Here is a 15,812-nt window from a genome sequence, read left to right as displayed (position 1 = left end):
ATTTTTTCCTCCCCACCCTCCAAAAGCCATAACTTTTTTATTTTTCCATCAATATTGCCATATGAAGGCTTGTTATTTGTGGGACAAGTGGTAGATTTTCAAGACACCATTTCAAGACACCATTTATTGTACCATGTAATGTAGTGGGAAACTGGAAAAAAAATATTTGTGGGGTAGAATAGGAAAAAAACTGCGATACCTCAATCTTTTGGGGGTTTTGTTTTTATGGCGTTCACCGTGCGGTAAAAATGGCATGTTAACTTTATTCTGTGGGTCAATACGATTACGGTGATACCAAATTTATATATTTTTTTACGTTTTACTACTTTTACAAGGAAAAAACTGATCGTTAAAAATAAAATTTTAGTTTTGTCGCCATATTCTGAGAGCGAGATCTTTTTATTTTTCCGTCGATTGAGCGGTATGAGGGCTTATGTTTTGCGGGGCGAGTGCTGTATTCTATTGGTACCATCTTGGGATACGGGTACATTAAACTTTATGATCACTTTTTTTCTATTTTTTGTGGGAGATGAAGTGACCATAAAACAGCGATTCTGGCGTTTTACATTTTTATTTTTTATGGCTTTCACCGTGCCAACTAAATAATGATATATTGTAATAGTTCAGACATTTATGGATGCGTTCATACCAGTTATGTTACTTTTTATTTATTTTTTGGGAAAATGGGCAAAGTTTTTTTTTTTTTAACTTTCAATCTTTTTTTATTCATAAAGAAAATCTATCTCACAGTTTTTGACTTTTTTTTTACTTGTCCCCCTAGAGGATTTGAACCAGCGATCGCTTGCATTATATACTGCAATACTAATGTTGTGCGGTATATCGTGATGCTGGAGGAAGGGCTTCATAGGAGTACACAAATGGCAGACATGGGGGCCATGACATGCCAACCAATGGCACACTGCTATTGCATCGCAGGGGTGCTGTTGGAGCGTTACCGGGGGCCACCCACCTGTTTCTAGTAATTTAAATGTTACAGGCACAATTGACAGCGGCATTTAACAGGTTAAACGAGCAGGATCCTGCTCGTTACCCTGAAGTGGTAGCTCATTCTATGGAGCGGGGTCAGCTCGTGAGCCCGCTCCATATTCCCCCACCCGACGTGCGCCGTATATATACGGTGGATGTCGGGAAGGGGTTAAGTAGTCTAACCCAGCTTCTAGCTGCCATATTGCTTGCAGAAATCACGCTGGTCTCCTATGGCAGAAAACAGTGAACAGTATCATTATTGGGCTCCTAGCAGCAGTTCTGCAAGGGGATAGGCACATCTCTTCTACAAGATCTCTGATTAATAAGGGCAGATCACACAGGATGAAGGAAATCTGCAGTTGTCACCTAGTGTTTAAATAGATTATTGCTATGTGACAGCCCATGTAAATTCCGTTAAATATCTCATTATGCACAAAGCTTGTTTTAGAAAATAATTACTCTGATTTTCATTGGATTTTCCTTGTTCTACTAATAAAAGCATTTGACTAGTATATGTAATATTAATAATAATAATAATAATAATAATAATATTAATAGTAATAATAATAATAATAAACATAACAGCAATAGTAATGCTTTGTAATAGTCAAACAATATATTAAGACAGTTTTGGATGTATTTTGTATGACATATAGTCCCAGTAGGAGCTCTGCTTTGTTATCCAGAGGATGTGGTCATCTGTGTCATTTTTTTCTGGTTTCTTCTGTTGGAAAAGTTAAGAAGTTTATAGATAGGGATGGACTGGCCTCTTGGATAAGAAAATAGTACATACGTGCAATACAATATAATACAATATTAGCTTAAATATACTGTTCTGAGAAAACAACATATATATGCATATATATATATATATATATATATATATATATATATATATATATATATATACAGCAATACTTCGATCCTACCAGCTGGCACCACGTTTATTATTTTTGATCACCTGTCTACATGGAGCAGGTTAAATCACCTGTTGGTATATCTACAGCCAATAACGCAATTTTTTCCGATGAGGACATTACGAGAATTTTAAATGGGGCGGAGGGTGATATTTTGTTTCTTAGTTTTCCATACAAACCGGACATCAAGCGGAACCTAGAGTTTGAATTGAAACGTCTAATCAATGTCGAGCTTCACTTACTCACGCTGGGCCAATATTATAGGAACAAGATGGTTCCTCGCGGCATGAGATCCCAACTTAAATCAACGATGCATATGCAGCATGAGGAGTTCCGCAACAAATATGAGCAATTGGCAAGTAAATACGCGCTGGACACTATATTGAAGAAATAAAAAAGAGGAAATGGCATCGCGATCAATCAGATTATCGAACGGGTCGCGTGTATACTTGGGGTAACTCCTTTGATTATACAAATATATCATCTAGACGTGATAAACAACCACGAGACCAAGCGTTCAACAGAGACACACGTATACAGGGACCGGTCCGGAAAAACGTACAAAGAAGTGAACAGGAAGATTTTTTAGAGTCGAATATACTGGACATTACAAAAGGAAAATTACCAGACGAGCAGGACGCATTAGAAATAGAGGGAGGAAGAACCCGCCTCCAGAAACAATCACAACACAGAGGACAAAGACCACCGAACAGCAGAAACAGGAAAATACTATCCAAACAGTGGTAAATATTTCTACCCATAATTTGTCTGATATACAATTACAGACTCTGTCAAAAGGTCTTTCTTTTTGCCCCAATCAATATACTGATTGGTTCCAATTGGAGTTAGATTTGTATCGATTTATTAGAGCTATTTAATTGAAAGTTTGGTTTAATATACAATCTAGTGAAGTGGTGGAGCATGACACTCCTCTAAAATTATCTCTAGGGAAAGTAGGACTTTATAATAAAAGTTTGTTCCAACCCCCGATTATGTCACATGCCATTGAGACATTTAGAGAATTGGTTCAAAAAAGACCTAAATATATTAAGAACACAGACGGATAATGAATTTTTTAAACACCCTAACATGACCTCTTTTGAGATCATGGCTCTTGATGAACTTATCCATAACCACGATCTTACGATCAAACCCGCTGATAAAGGGGGTGTGATCGTGGTTATAGATACAATTATGAACATCAATGAATGTAACAGACAGTTACTTGACACCAATACTTATAGATTGTTAAAAGGAGATCCTAGACATGACATTGAAAAGAAAATTGGATTATTAATCACTCAAGCAGTGGAAGATGGTACTATAGATCAACATCTAAAAAATTTTTTAATAATACAACATCCAACCACTCCCTGTTTATATTTGTTACCCAAAATACATAAAAATTATGTCTGGCAGAGGGTCATTGTTGAATAACATCTCTATTTTTGTTGATAAAGTTCTGAGAGATTTTGCGATCAATGCTAAATCTTATGTGAGGGACACCTCAGATTTTTTACAAAAACTGAGGATGATCACCCTACCGGAATGTTCATTATTGGTTTCTTTCGATATAACATCACTGTACATTGATCATAACAAAGGGCTAGATGCTGTGAGACGTAAGTTATCTGGCTCAGACTATGACGTTACATCTTGTGAGTTTATCATGGCACTTGTTGAGCTTATTTTGACATCTAACTATTTTTTGTTTAACGACAAGTATTATATTCAACTCAAAGGAACAGCCATGGGGTCTAACATGGCACCGACCTATGCCAACATTTTTATGGACATGATGGAGGAGGTGTCTATCTATGTGTCCCACCACTTCCAATGGGTCTTGAGGTGGTGGCGATACATAGATGACATCTCCCTCATCTGGACTGACACAGAAAGTTCACTAAAAGAGTTTCATCAATTTCGTAACTCCTCGGATAGTGACATTCAATTTACCATGGTGTATTCAATTTTTAGATGTTACAGTGATGGCCATCGACAATATTCTGAAAACTAAATTACATGTGAAAGACACCGATCGCAATACACTCTTAAGATATGAAAGCTGTCACCCTAAAAATATGATCAAATCATTACCTTACAGCCAGATGATTAGGGTAAAAAGGATTACAGATGATCATGATGATCTGACTAAATCATTGGATGTCATGACCTCCAATTTTTTGGAGAGAGATTATCCCAGATCATTAATCTCAATGCATAGAGATAAAATTTGTGAGATACTGAGAGATAAATTATTCAAAACTTCAAAACAACATAGACCCAAACGAATCCCCTTTATCTCCACATATAATGAATTAAGTGGGGACATCTCTAGGATAATGAACAAACATTGGCCTATTTTGAGAGATAGTTATGAACACATTGATGAACTAAACAATGGACCATTGATGTCATATAGACGAACACAAAACTTTAGAGATAGACTGGTTAAGACAAAAGTTAAAGAATGCAAAAGTGCTTCACAGTCTCTATTACAACCACTGAAATTGGTTAATTTTCCCTGTTATAACTGCGTAAACTGTACATATATGTGCAGAGGTAATGTCTTCATACACCCTCACACTGGGAGAAACTTTAATATCAGACACACACTCACTTGTGATTCTGATTGGGTTGTCTATGCGCTGTGGTGCCCTTGTCAATTAGTATACGTAGGTGAAAGTACCTGTACTTTTAAAACTCGCCTAAATAATCACAGATTTTCAATTAGGAAGAAAAAACTAGATTTGCCTGTTGCGAAACACTTTGCTGAGAAAGGACACACTGAGAGAGATCTAAAATGTATGATCTTTGACCATATTCCACCATTACATAATGGTGGTGATAGACATATGGTTTTACATAAGAGGGAATTGAAATGGATATGAATACATTGAGACCTAACGGACTCAATGTAGAGTTCAATGTGGACAGGATTACTGTGTAACGTTTTGTCTCCCCTTCTTCCCCATGTTTTCTTGTTTATAGGTCCTTATTGGTCATCTTTTTTGGTGACATGTTTTTATTATATTATTCTTTATTAGTATATATTTTTTTGTTATTAATATATTTGTTTTGTATCATTCTAGATCCCAGCAGAACTTCGGGACCATCTTCTTATCATCATTGGTCTACATGTATTCGCAAAATTGATTGCTGATGTTAGGTTTAGTTCCAACCTATACAATAAAGATAATTTTAAATATACATTGCTTATTTCTTGTCTCTAATGGTGATAGTCAGTAGTAGATATTACTTTGATTACCCAGGCATAAACATTTTATTGATGTAAATATCGCTTTTGCGGATTTGGTATTGCATCCATGAATATAGGTCTGTTACACGTTTGTGATCTTTTGGACTCCCCATGTACATGAAAATGTGTTTGGATGAATCCTATAGATCCTGGCGACTAGAACCCTTTCGACCACGGAAGTGTGGCCAGGGATCTGGTATACAAGCGTGTGGACCTGTAGGTGCTCTTTATCCACCAACATACGAGAATCACTAAAGATATCGCTATATCAGCACTGACTATCCCTATGAGCTTATTTTAGATCAAGTTTTGATCCTTTTCCTGGTTGGGACTATACACTATACCAGCAGCGATTGCGCTACAACACTTACCTCTTTAATCACACAGAGCCTCATGATTGGTGGTTGCCTGACAACGGTGGACGCTTTGCGAGTGAGGTGCTCGGGGCGGAGAATGCGTTGTCATCATTACGCTCCTGAAGCATCCTGTTGCATAGCGACGTAAGACTTCCGGTCTTCTAACCGGATGTCGGCAACATATACACGCACCCACACATTTTGCTATACCACGCTTTGTGTATTGATTGCTGTTATATACATAACCTGTACGCGATTTGCATTAAGAAGGTCCTGAAGCTCTGATTGGTGAGTGGAACTAGCGTGATTAGTTCTGAGACGACTGCTGTATATATGATTATGCTGTAATCACGTAATGTTGCATATTTATTATGCGATACTGTTGTTTATTATATTTGTATTTGCACTTGCACTTTATGTATCAATGTTTCGATTGTATTTGATACCATACATACACATAATACTTTGTATTTTTTACACCTTGCACTTTATTTGTATTTTAATGAGATCAATTATGTAAATGTTCTTTTGCTCTTTATGAACCGTTATTACTCAGTATGTCACCATGCTTGATAAAGGTCCTGATGTTGGACAGAAACGTCGCTGTTTGATGGCTGAATAAACCACTTATTTTTCACATTTTGGAGTGCTGCAAGATTTCTACTTATATATATATATATATATATATATATATATATATATATATATATATATATATATATATATATATATATATATATACACTACCGTTCAAAAGTTTAGGGTCACTTAGAAATTTCCTTATTTTTGAAAGAAAAGCACAGTTTTTTTCAATGAAGATAACATTTAATTAATCAGAAATACACTCTATACATTGTTAATGTGCTAAGTGACTATTCTAGCTGCAAACGTCTGGTTTTTAATGCAATATCTACATAGGTGTATATAGGCCCATTTCCAGCAACCATCACTCCAGTGTTCAAATGGTACATTGTGTTTGCTAACTGTGTTAGAAGGCTAATGGATGGTTAGAAAACACTTGGAAACCCTTGTGCAATTATGTTAGCACCGCTGTAAACAGTTTTGCTGTTTAGAGGAGCTATAAAACTGATCTTCCTTTGAGCTAGTTGAGAATCTGGAACATTACATTTGTGGGTTCGATTAAACTCTCAAAATGGCTAGAAAAAGAGAGCTTTCATGTGAAACTCGACAGTCTATTCTTGTTCTTAGAAATGAAGGCTATTCCATGCGAGAAATTGCCAAGAAACTGAAGATTTCCTACAACGGTGCGTACTACTCCCTTCAGAGGACAGCACAAACAGGCTCTAACTAGAGTAGAAAGAGAAGTGGGAGGCCCCGCTGCACAACTGAGCAACAATACAAGTACATTAGAGTCTGTAGTTTGAGAAATAGACGCCTCACAGGTCCTCAACTGGCAGCTTCATTAAATAGTACCCTCAAAACGCCAGTGTCAACGTCTACAGTGAAGAGGCGACTCCAGGATGCTGGCCATCAGGGCAGAGTGGCAAAGAAAAAGCCATATCTGAGACTTGCTAATAAAAGGAAAAGATTAATATGGACAAAAGCATACAGACATTGGACTGAGGAAGATTGGAGAAAAGTGTTATGGACAGACGAAGGGAAGTTTGAGGTGTTTGGATCACACAGAAGAACATTTGTGAGACGCAGAACAACTGAAAAGATGCTGGAAGAGTGCCTGACGCCATCTGTCAAGCATGGTGGAGGTAATGTGATGGTTACATAGTTACATAGTTACATAGTTAGTACGGCTGAAAAAAGACACATGTCCATCAAGTTCAACCAAGGGAAGGGAAAAGGGAAGGAAAAATTTCTACACATAGAAACTAATATTTTTTTGTTCTAGGAAATTATCTAACCCTTTTTTAAAGCCATCTACTGTCCCTGCTGTGACCAGCTCCTGCGGTAGGCTATTCCATAAATTCACAGTTCTCACTGTAAAGAAGCCTTGTCGCCTCTTCAGCTTGAACCTTTTTTTCTCCAGACGGAGGGAGTGCCCCCTTGTTTTTTGAGGGGGTTTTACAAGGAACAGGATTTCACCATATTTTTTGTATGTGCCATTAATATATTTATATAAGTTAATCATGTCCCCCCTTAGTCTTCTTTTTTCAAGGCTAAATAGGTTTAATTCTTTCAATCTTTCCTCATAACTTAAATTCTCCATGCCCCTTATTAGCTTCGTTGCTCTTCTTTGTATTTTTTCCAACTCCAGGGCATCCTTTCTATGAACTGGAGCCCAGAACTGAACTGCATATTCTAGATGAGGCCTCACTAATGCTTTGTAAAGTGGCATTATTACATCCCTGTCTCGCGAGTCCATGCCTCTTTTAATACACGACAATATCCTGCTGGCCTTTGAAGCAGCTGATTGACACTGCATGCTGTTATTGAGTTTATGATTTACAAGTACACCCAGATCCTTCTCAACAAGTGAATCCGCCAGTGTAGCGCCCCCTAGGACATATGATGCATGCAGGTTGTTGGTACCAAGATGCATAACTTTACATTTATCTACATTAAACTTCATTTGCCAAGTGGACGCCCAAATACTTAGTTTGTTTAAATCTGCCTGTAATTCATGAACATCTTCCATAGTCTGAACTATATTACATAGCTTGGTGTCATCTGCAAAAATAGAAATAGTGCTATTAATCCCTTCCTCTATATCATTAATAAATAAGTTGAATAATAGTGGTCCCAGCACTGAACCCTGGGGTACACCACTTATAACCGGGGACCATTCAGAGAAGGAATCATTGACCACAACCCTCTGGATACGGTCCTTGAGCCAATTCTCAATCCAATTACAAACTATATTTTCTAAACCTATAGTCCTTAATTTACCCATTAGGCGTCTATGGGGGACAGTGTCAAATGCCTTTGCAAAGTCCAAAAACACTAAATCCACAGCGGCCCCTCTGTCTAGACTTCTGCTCACCTCTTCATAAAAACATATCAGGTTAGTTTGACAACTTCTGTCCTTAGTAAAACCGTGCTGGCTGTCACTTATAATGCTATTTATTGTCACATAATCCTGTATATAGTCCCTCAATAGCCCCTCAAACATTTTCCCCACGATGGATGTTAAGCTTACTGGTCTATAATTACCCGGGGAAGACCTAGAGCCCTTTTTGAAAATAGGCACCACATTTGCCCTGCGCCAGTCCCTTGGCACTATACCAGTCACTAGAGATTCTCTGAATATTATGAAAAGGGGGACAGAAATAACTGAACTAAGCTCTTTAAGAATTCTAGGGTGTAACCCATCTGGTCCCGGAGCCTTGTGCACATTTATTTTATTTAATTTAGCTTGGACCATCTCTACATTCATCCAATTCAGTATATCAACTGATATATTAACAGCACTGGCACCGGCTACATCAGCTGCTCTTTCTTCTGTTGTATATACAGAGCTAAAGAACCCATTTAGTAACTCTGCCTTCTCTTGATCCCCTGTGATCAACTCCCCATTACCATTATCTAGGGGTCCTACATGTTCAGACCTTGGCTTTTTTGCATTTATATGCTTGAAGAATTTTTTAGGATTTGTTTTACTATCCTTGGCCACCTGCCTTTCATTTTGTATTTTTGCTAATTTTATTACATTTTTACAGATTTTATTAAGCTCTTTATATTTTACAAAGGCTACAGCTGTACCCTCAGATTTGTATTTTTTAAATGCCCTTTTTTTGTCATGTATTGCCCCTTTCACAGAAGGTGTAAGCCATGTGGGGTTTAATTTGAGTCGTTTATACTTATTACCTGTAGGAATAAATTTTGCACTATAATAACTCAAAGTAGATTTGAAAATCTCCCATTTATCATTTGTTCCATTATTTGACAATAGTTCTTCCCAGTCTATATCCTGAATTGCCGCCCTCATCCTGGGGAAATTGGCTTTCTTAAAATTAAATGTTTTTGCCCTCCCAGCCTGCGTTTGTTTTTTACAGTATAGGTAAAATTTAACTATATTATGATCACTGTTACCGAAGTTTTCACGAACATTGACATTCCCAACAAGATCTGCATTATTAGAAATGACCAGATCCAACAGAGCTTCACCTCTAGTCGGGTCTTCCACAAACTGGCCCATAAAATTTTCCTGCAACAGGTTGAGGAAATGTCTCCCCTTTGCAGTTGAAGCCGAACCATGACACCAATTAATATCCCGGAAATTAAAATCTCCCATTATCACTACAGTACCCGCCTGTGCAGCCCGCTCCATCTGTTTATATATCTGACCTTCCATCTCCTCAGTTATATTGGGGGGTCTATAGATTACACCAAAAGTAATTTTTTCAGTGTTTACCTCCCTTTCTAGTTCCACCCACAAGGTTTCAACCTCCTCACAGTCTTCACCCACTATTGTCTCTTTCACACTCGCCTTCATATCACTTCTCACATACAGACATACACCACCACCTTTCCTATTTGTCCTGTCTTTACGAAAAAGTGTAAAACCCTGTAGATTTACAGCCCAGTCATGTGAAGAGTCCAGCCATGTTTCAGCAACACCAACTATATCTATATTTTCTTCCAGTATCAAGGCCTCCAGCTCCCCCATTTTGCTTGCTAGACTTCTGGCATTTGTGAACATACACTTTAACTTGCCTGTCAGTTTTTCACTTTTATTATCAGAAATGTGATTTGACATTAATCGTTCCTTTTTATTTACACTGATGTTTTGTAACGAAAGGATCTCCTTATCTTGTTGTCTAGTCCTCTCCCCACATTCTGTTTCTCCCCCCACCAATATAGTCTGACCCCTCTCTAACCTGGCTACCCCTTTTTTTTCTACATTGACCTCCCTCCTCAGCCCTAGTTTAAATACTCCGCCACCCCAGCTAGAATTCTCTCCCCCAGCACAGCGGACCCCCTTCCATTTAGGTGCAAATCATCTGCAGAATACAGTTTGTACCCCAATGAAAAGTCAGCCCAGTGCTCTAGGAACCCAAATCCTTCTCCTCTACACCAAGACTTCAGCCATGCATTTAACTCCCTAAGCTCCCGCTGTCTTTCCTGTGATGCGCATGGCACAGGCAGTATTCCTGAGAATACAACCTTGGAGGTCCTTCCCTTCAGCTTGTAGCCTAGTTCTTAAAAATTATTCTTAAGGCTCCTCCACCTACCATTTATTCTGTCGTTGGTACCGACATGGACCACGACAGCTGGATCATCACCAGCCCCTCCCAGCAATTTGTCCACCCGTTCCACCACATGCCGAACCCTGGCACCAGGGAGACAGCAAACCATTCGGTTGAGGCGGTCTTGGCGACAAATTATTCTATCCGTCTTCCTGATTATAGAATCCCCTACAACTATCAATTGTCTTGGCTTACCTGCATTACCATCCCGCCGACTACTAGCTGGGCTGTTCTCCCGGCTGTTAGGGAGATCAGTATCCACTAGGGCTGCCTTTTCTGAGACTGACACCCTCGCATCATCACCCAACCTGGCAATTTTGCTTGGAATGCCAGAAACCGGATCGGCCTTCCTTGTCTTTGACCCCTTTCTACTGCCCCTAACTACATTAACCCAGCTACTTACCTGATCCTGCTCACCCATGTCTTCACCCTCCAGTTCTAACCCACTAACTGCATGCTCTGTGAGCAGCAAGCTCCGCTCAAAATTGTCTATCCTCCTCAGTGTTGCATTTTGCGCCTCCAGATCTCTAATGCGAGCTTCCAGGTGAACAACATGCTCACATCTGCCACAGAGATATTCACCCTGGAACTCCGGCTCCAGTCGTGTATACATATGACAAACTGTGCACTGAAGAAAACCTCCAATCTTGCTATCCATTATCCAAGTTACACCAAAACAGCGAACAATTGTCAAAGTAAAAGAAAAGAAGAGTACTTACTGGGGCTTCAACTCCTCTTTTCAACTCCGGTTTTAGAACTCCACTTAGTTCACAAGCCACTTAAACCACCAAGCTCAGAAAGAGCAAGCTCAAAATGAGGTCTGCTGACTAATTTATACCACCTGTGTCCAGTTAACCCCTTCCCCCTCGTCAGCTGCTCAGCTGGAACGAATCTGCAAGGGAGAAAAAAATAAAATAAAATTTACAAATTTTTTTTTTTTTAAATTGTGTGAGTTTTTGCTATCTTCTATTTGCTAGTAATCAAAACAGATTCACAAACACAGAAATACAGCAACACAATACAGAAGTACAGCAACACAATCCGGTTTTAGAACTCCACTTAGTTCACAAGCCACTTAAACCACCAAGCTCAGAAAGAGGGTTGCTTTGGTGCTGGTAAAGTGGGAGATTTGTACAAGGTAAAAGGGATTTTGAATAAGGAATTCTATCACTCCATTTTGCAATGCCATGCCATACCCTGTGGACAGCGCTTGATTGGAGCCAATTTTATCCTACAACTGGACAATGACCCAAAGCACACCTCCAAATTATGCAAGAACTATTTATGGAAGAGGCAGGCAGCTGGTATTCTATCTGTAATGGAGTGGCCAGCGCAGTCACCAGATCTAAACCCCATAGAGCTGTTGTGGGAGCAGCTTGACCGTATGGTATGCAAGAAGTGCCCATCAAGCCAATCCAACTTGTGGGAGGGGCTTCTGGAAGCATGGGGTGAAATTTCTCACGATTACCTCAGCAAATTAACAGCTAGAATGCCAAAGGTCTACAATGCTGTAATTGCTGCAAATGGAGCATTCTTTGACGAAAGCAAAGTTTAAAGGAGAAAATTATTATTTGAAATAAAAATCATTATTTCTAACCTTGTCAATGTCTTGACAATATTTTCTAGTCATTTTGCAACTCATTTGATAAATATAAGTGTGAGTTTTCATGGAAAACACAAAATTGTCTGGGTGACCCCAAACTTTTGAACGGTAGTATATATATACATATTGTTTCCACCTCCATGCTTGACAGTGGGGACGGTGTTCTTTGGGTCATCGGCAGCATTTCTCTTCCTCCAAACACGGCGAGTTGAGTTAATGCCAAAGAGCTAAATTTTAGTCTCATCTGACCACAGCACCTTCTCCCAATGACTCTCAGAATCATCCAGATGTTCTTTTGCAAACTTCAGACGGGCCTGTACATGTGCCTTCTTGAGCAGGGGGACCTTGCGGGCACTGCAGGATTTTAATCCATTACGGCGCAATGTGTTACCAATGGTTTTCTTGGTGACTGTGGTCCCAGCTGCCTTGAGATCATTAACAAGTTCCCCCCGTGTAGTTTTTGGCTGAGCTCTCACCTTCCTCAGGATCAAGGATACCCCACGAGGTGAGATTTTGCATGCAGCCCCAGATCGATGTCGATTGACAGTCATTTTGTATGTCTTCCATTTTCTTACTATTGCACCAACAGTTGTCTCCTTCTCACCCAGCGTCTTACTTATGGTTTTGTAGCCCATTCCAGCCTTGTGCAGGTCTATGATCTTGTCTCTGACATCCTTAGAAAGCTCTTTGGTGTTGCCCATGTTGTAGAGGTTAGAGTCAGACTGATTAATTGAGTCTGTGGACAGGAGTCTTTTATACAGGTGACCATTTAAGACAGCCGTCTTTAATGCAGGCACCAAGTTGATTTGGAGCGTGTAACTGGTCTGGAGGAGGCTGAACTTTTAATGGTTGGTAGGGGATCAAATACTTATTTCTCCGTGAACAATGCAAATAAATATATATCATTTTGACTATGTGATTTTCTGTTTTTTCTTTTTTTTTTATATAATCTATCTCTCACTGATAAAATTAACCTAGCCCAAAAATTCTAGACTGTTCATGACTTTGACAGTGGGCAAACTTACAAAATCAGCAAGGGATCAAATACTTATTTCCTTCACTATATATATATATATATATATATATATATATATATATATATATATATATATATATATATATGATTTTGTTCTATGTGTACATAAGCAGAAGGATAGATAGAGCCCTGACAGTTATTACTTAATATGGAACACAGAAAGTTTTGATAGCCCAACCTAAAGGTATGCATGTTTTTTTCTACCTGGCAGTGAACTGTTGCTCATTAAAACTATTGTCTCCATTTACTCTTTTTCAACCAGAGAAAAGAACATATCCCGAAGTAAGTCCTTTATGACTCTCGGTGCAGAACATGTGGTACCATTTAGTTCCACAATTAGATATGACATGGTCATTGTAACAAGAAGCCGGTTAACTAAGACCTGTATGTATTTGAACATTAGGGTATGTTCACACGCAAAGCAAAATACGTCTGAAAATACAGAGCTGTTTTCAGGCGAAAACAGCTCCTGAATTTCAGACGTTTTTGCAAGTACTCGCGTTTTTCGCTGTGTCTTTTACGGACATAATTGGAGCTGTTTTTCAATGGAGTCAATAAAAAACAGCTACAAAAATGTCCCAAGAAGTGACATGCACTTCTTTGACGCGGGTGTCTTTTTTCGCTCCGTCTTTTGGCAGCGACGCGTAAAATTACACCTCGTCTGAACAGGACATCGTAAAACCCATTGCAAGCAATGGCCAGATGTTTGCAGGCGTAATGGAGCCATCTTTTCAGGCGTACTTCGAGGTGTAAAACGCCTGAATTACGTCTGAAAATAGGTCGTGTGAACATACCCTGAGAGAAACATATGAACTCCCATGCAGACAATGCTCATTTGACTACTTATAGACATTTGCTTACTCTCAGTAGAGGCAATGTTACGAGTGCAATAAATTCTGCTCTTTTTCTATATGGAAATGTTTAATACTAACAAAGACCTGCTGTTTACGATTAGTAGAGGGTGCATTTCATAGTCACATATTTATTAATGTGAATTTGGAGACCACAGGGTCTTGGAATGTTAACTTTTTTGTTCACGACATCAGCTTTTCAAAGTAAAAGAGACTCTATATTTGGCTAAAATATTCAGCCGGATTGTTCTTGGTTACTTGCTTGTGAAAAACAATGAAAGCATCCCAAAAAACAATGGCGCGTTTTATTGGTAACATATGTATAAATTGGAAGACTTTCTCCTGCTACCTTCTGCTGTGATCGCCTGGTGACAGTACATAGACATAGAATCTTAGTGAGTAAAGCTTTTCTCCTCTCAGGAATTGTGGTCAGTATGTGGCACCGGTCCGAGGTAAGGGTGGAGTTTGTTTGTCTATACTAGATTCTGGCTACCCACACAGGTACGTGCTGTGACACCACACAGTCGTCCACTATAACACCCCACAACAGTATCCATTTAATGTTCAAAACTGCAACCAATAGAATTCTCTCAAAGCCCAAATCACTCCCATTTGTATACCGCATTATTGGCTCAAGCTTCTATTTGTAAGGATTTAATTTTAAACTGTTTGCAACTGTTATTTTTGTGTCAAGATGATAGTTTATGTATAAATAAAACAAACAACATTTGAGGTCAATGCTCTAAACAGTAAATTTACTAAGTTACCACAAGTCTTCTATACAGCACATAAGATACACATCTATCAAAATATATTTCATCTTCATTTATTTATTCAGCGCTACCATACCGCTAGTATAATGTGTCAATTTAAAATATAACTTCACCTATTTTGGCATTTTATCTGGGTAACCGGAATATTAGAAATGCACAATCTTTTCATGAACTAGTCCAGTAATATTATATATAGAGCTGTATTTATTTGACAGAAGAACTTACTGCCAAAAATGATGTGGATCCAAACTATAATCTCGAAACAAAATCAAGGGCATTTAACGAAGAGCAATTGATCCCCATAAACAATGACTTCTAATGATGCTTGCACCAAGCCAGTGTTAAAGGGCTAGTTCACATATGTCCAGCCCTCCCATCAGATTTCCGTACTGCTTGGCACAAAAAATTTAGACCTAAGTTTGATATAGGAAAACCGTGATGGCTCCACATCCTTAAATGTAGAAAAAACACAGTCATATGAAACTGACCTAAAAGATGACCTCTCCTGACATGTCTGTTTTTAGTATTTGCTTGTAATCCACATAAAATTATTATTCTGGAGTCTCCTGTCTTAGAACTCTATGTTTTGCGCTTTCTATGTTATTTCTTCTAAAAATGTATGAATAAATTGGCTAATGGGTGTTACCACTTAGGGGAGTGTCAATACACAGGCTTACACTGTCCAATCAGTGCTGACAAGGTATTGACGAACCCCATTGAGAAGGGGAATGGTACCGCCCAGTTGGCAATTTAGGAACGGCACAACGCAGAGTTCTAAGAAAACATGTTCCAAAATGGTTATTTCAGATGCAAAACAAGTATTTACTAAAATAGAGATGTCAGGAGAGGTGACAGATACTCTTTAAAC

This window comes from Rhinoderma darwinii, chromosome 1 (assembly GCF_050947455.1).
Source record: "Rhinoderma darwinii isolate aRhiDar2 chromosome 1, aRhiDar2.hap1, whole genome shotgun sequence".
Taxonomy (NCBI): Eukaryota; Metazoa; Chordata; class Amphibia; order Anura; family Rhinodermatidae; genus Rhinoderma; species Rhinoderma darwinii.
This window is presented reverse-complemented; position numbering follows the sequence as displayed.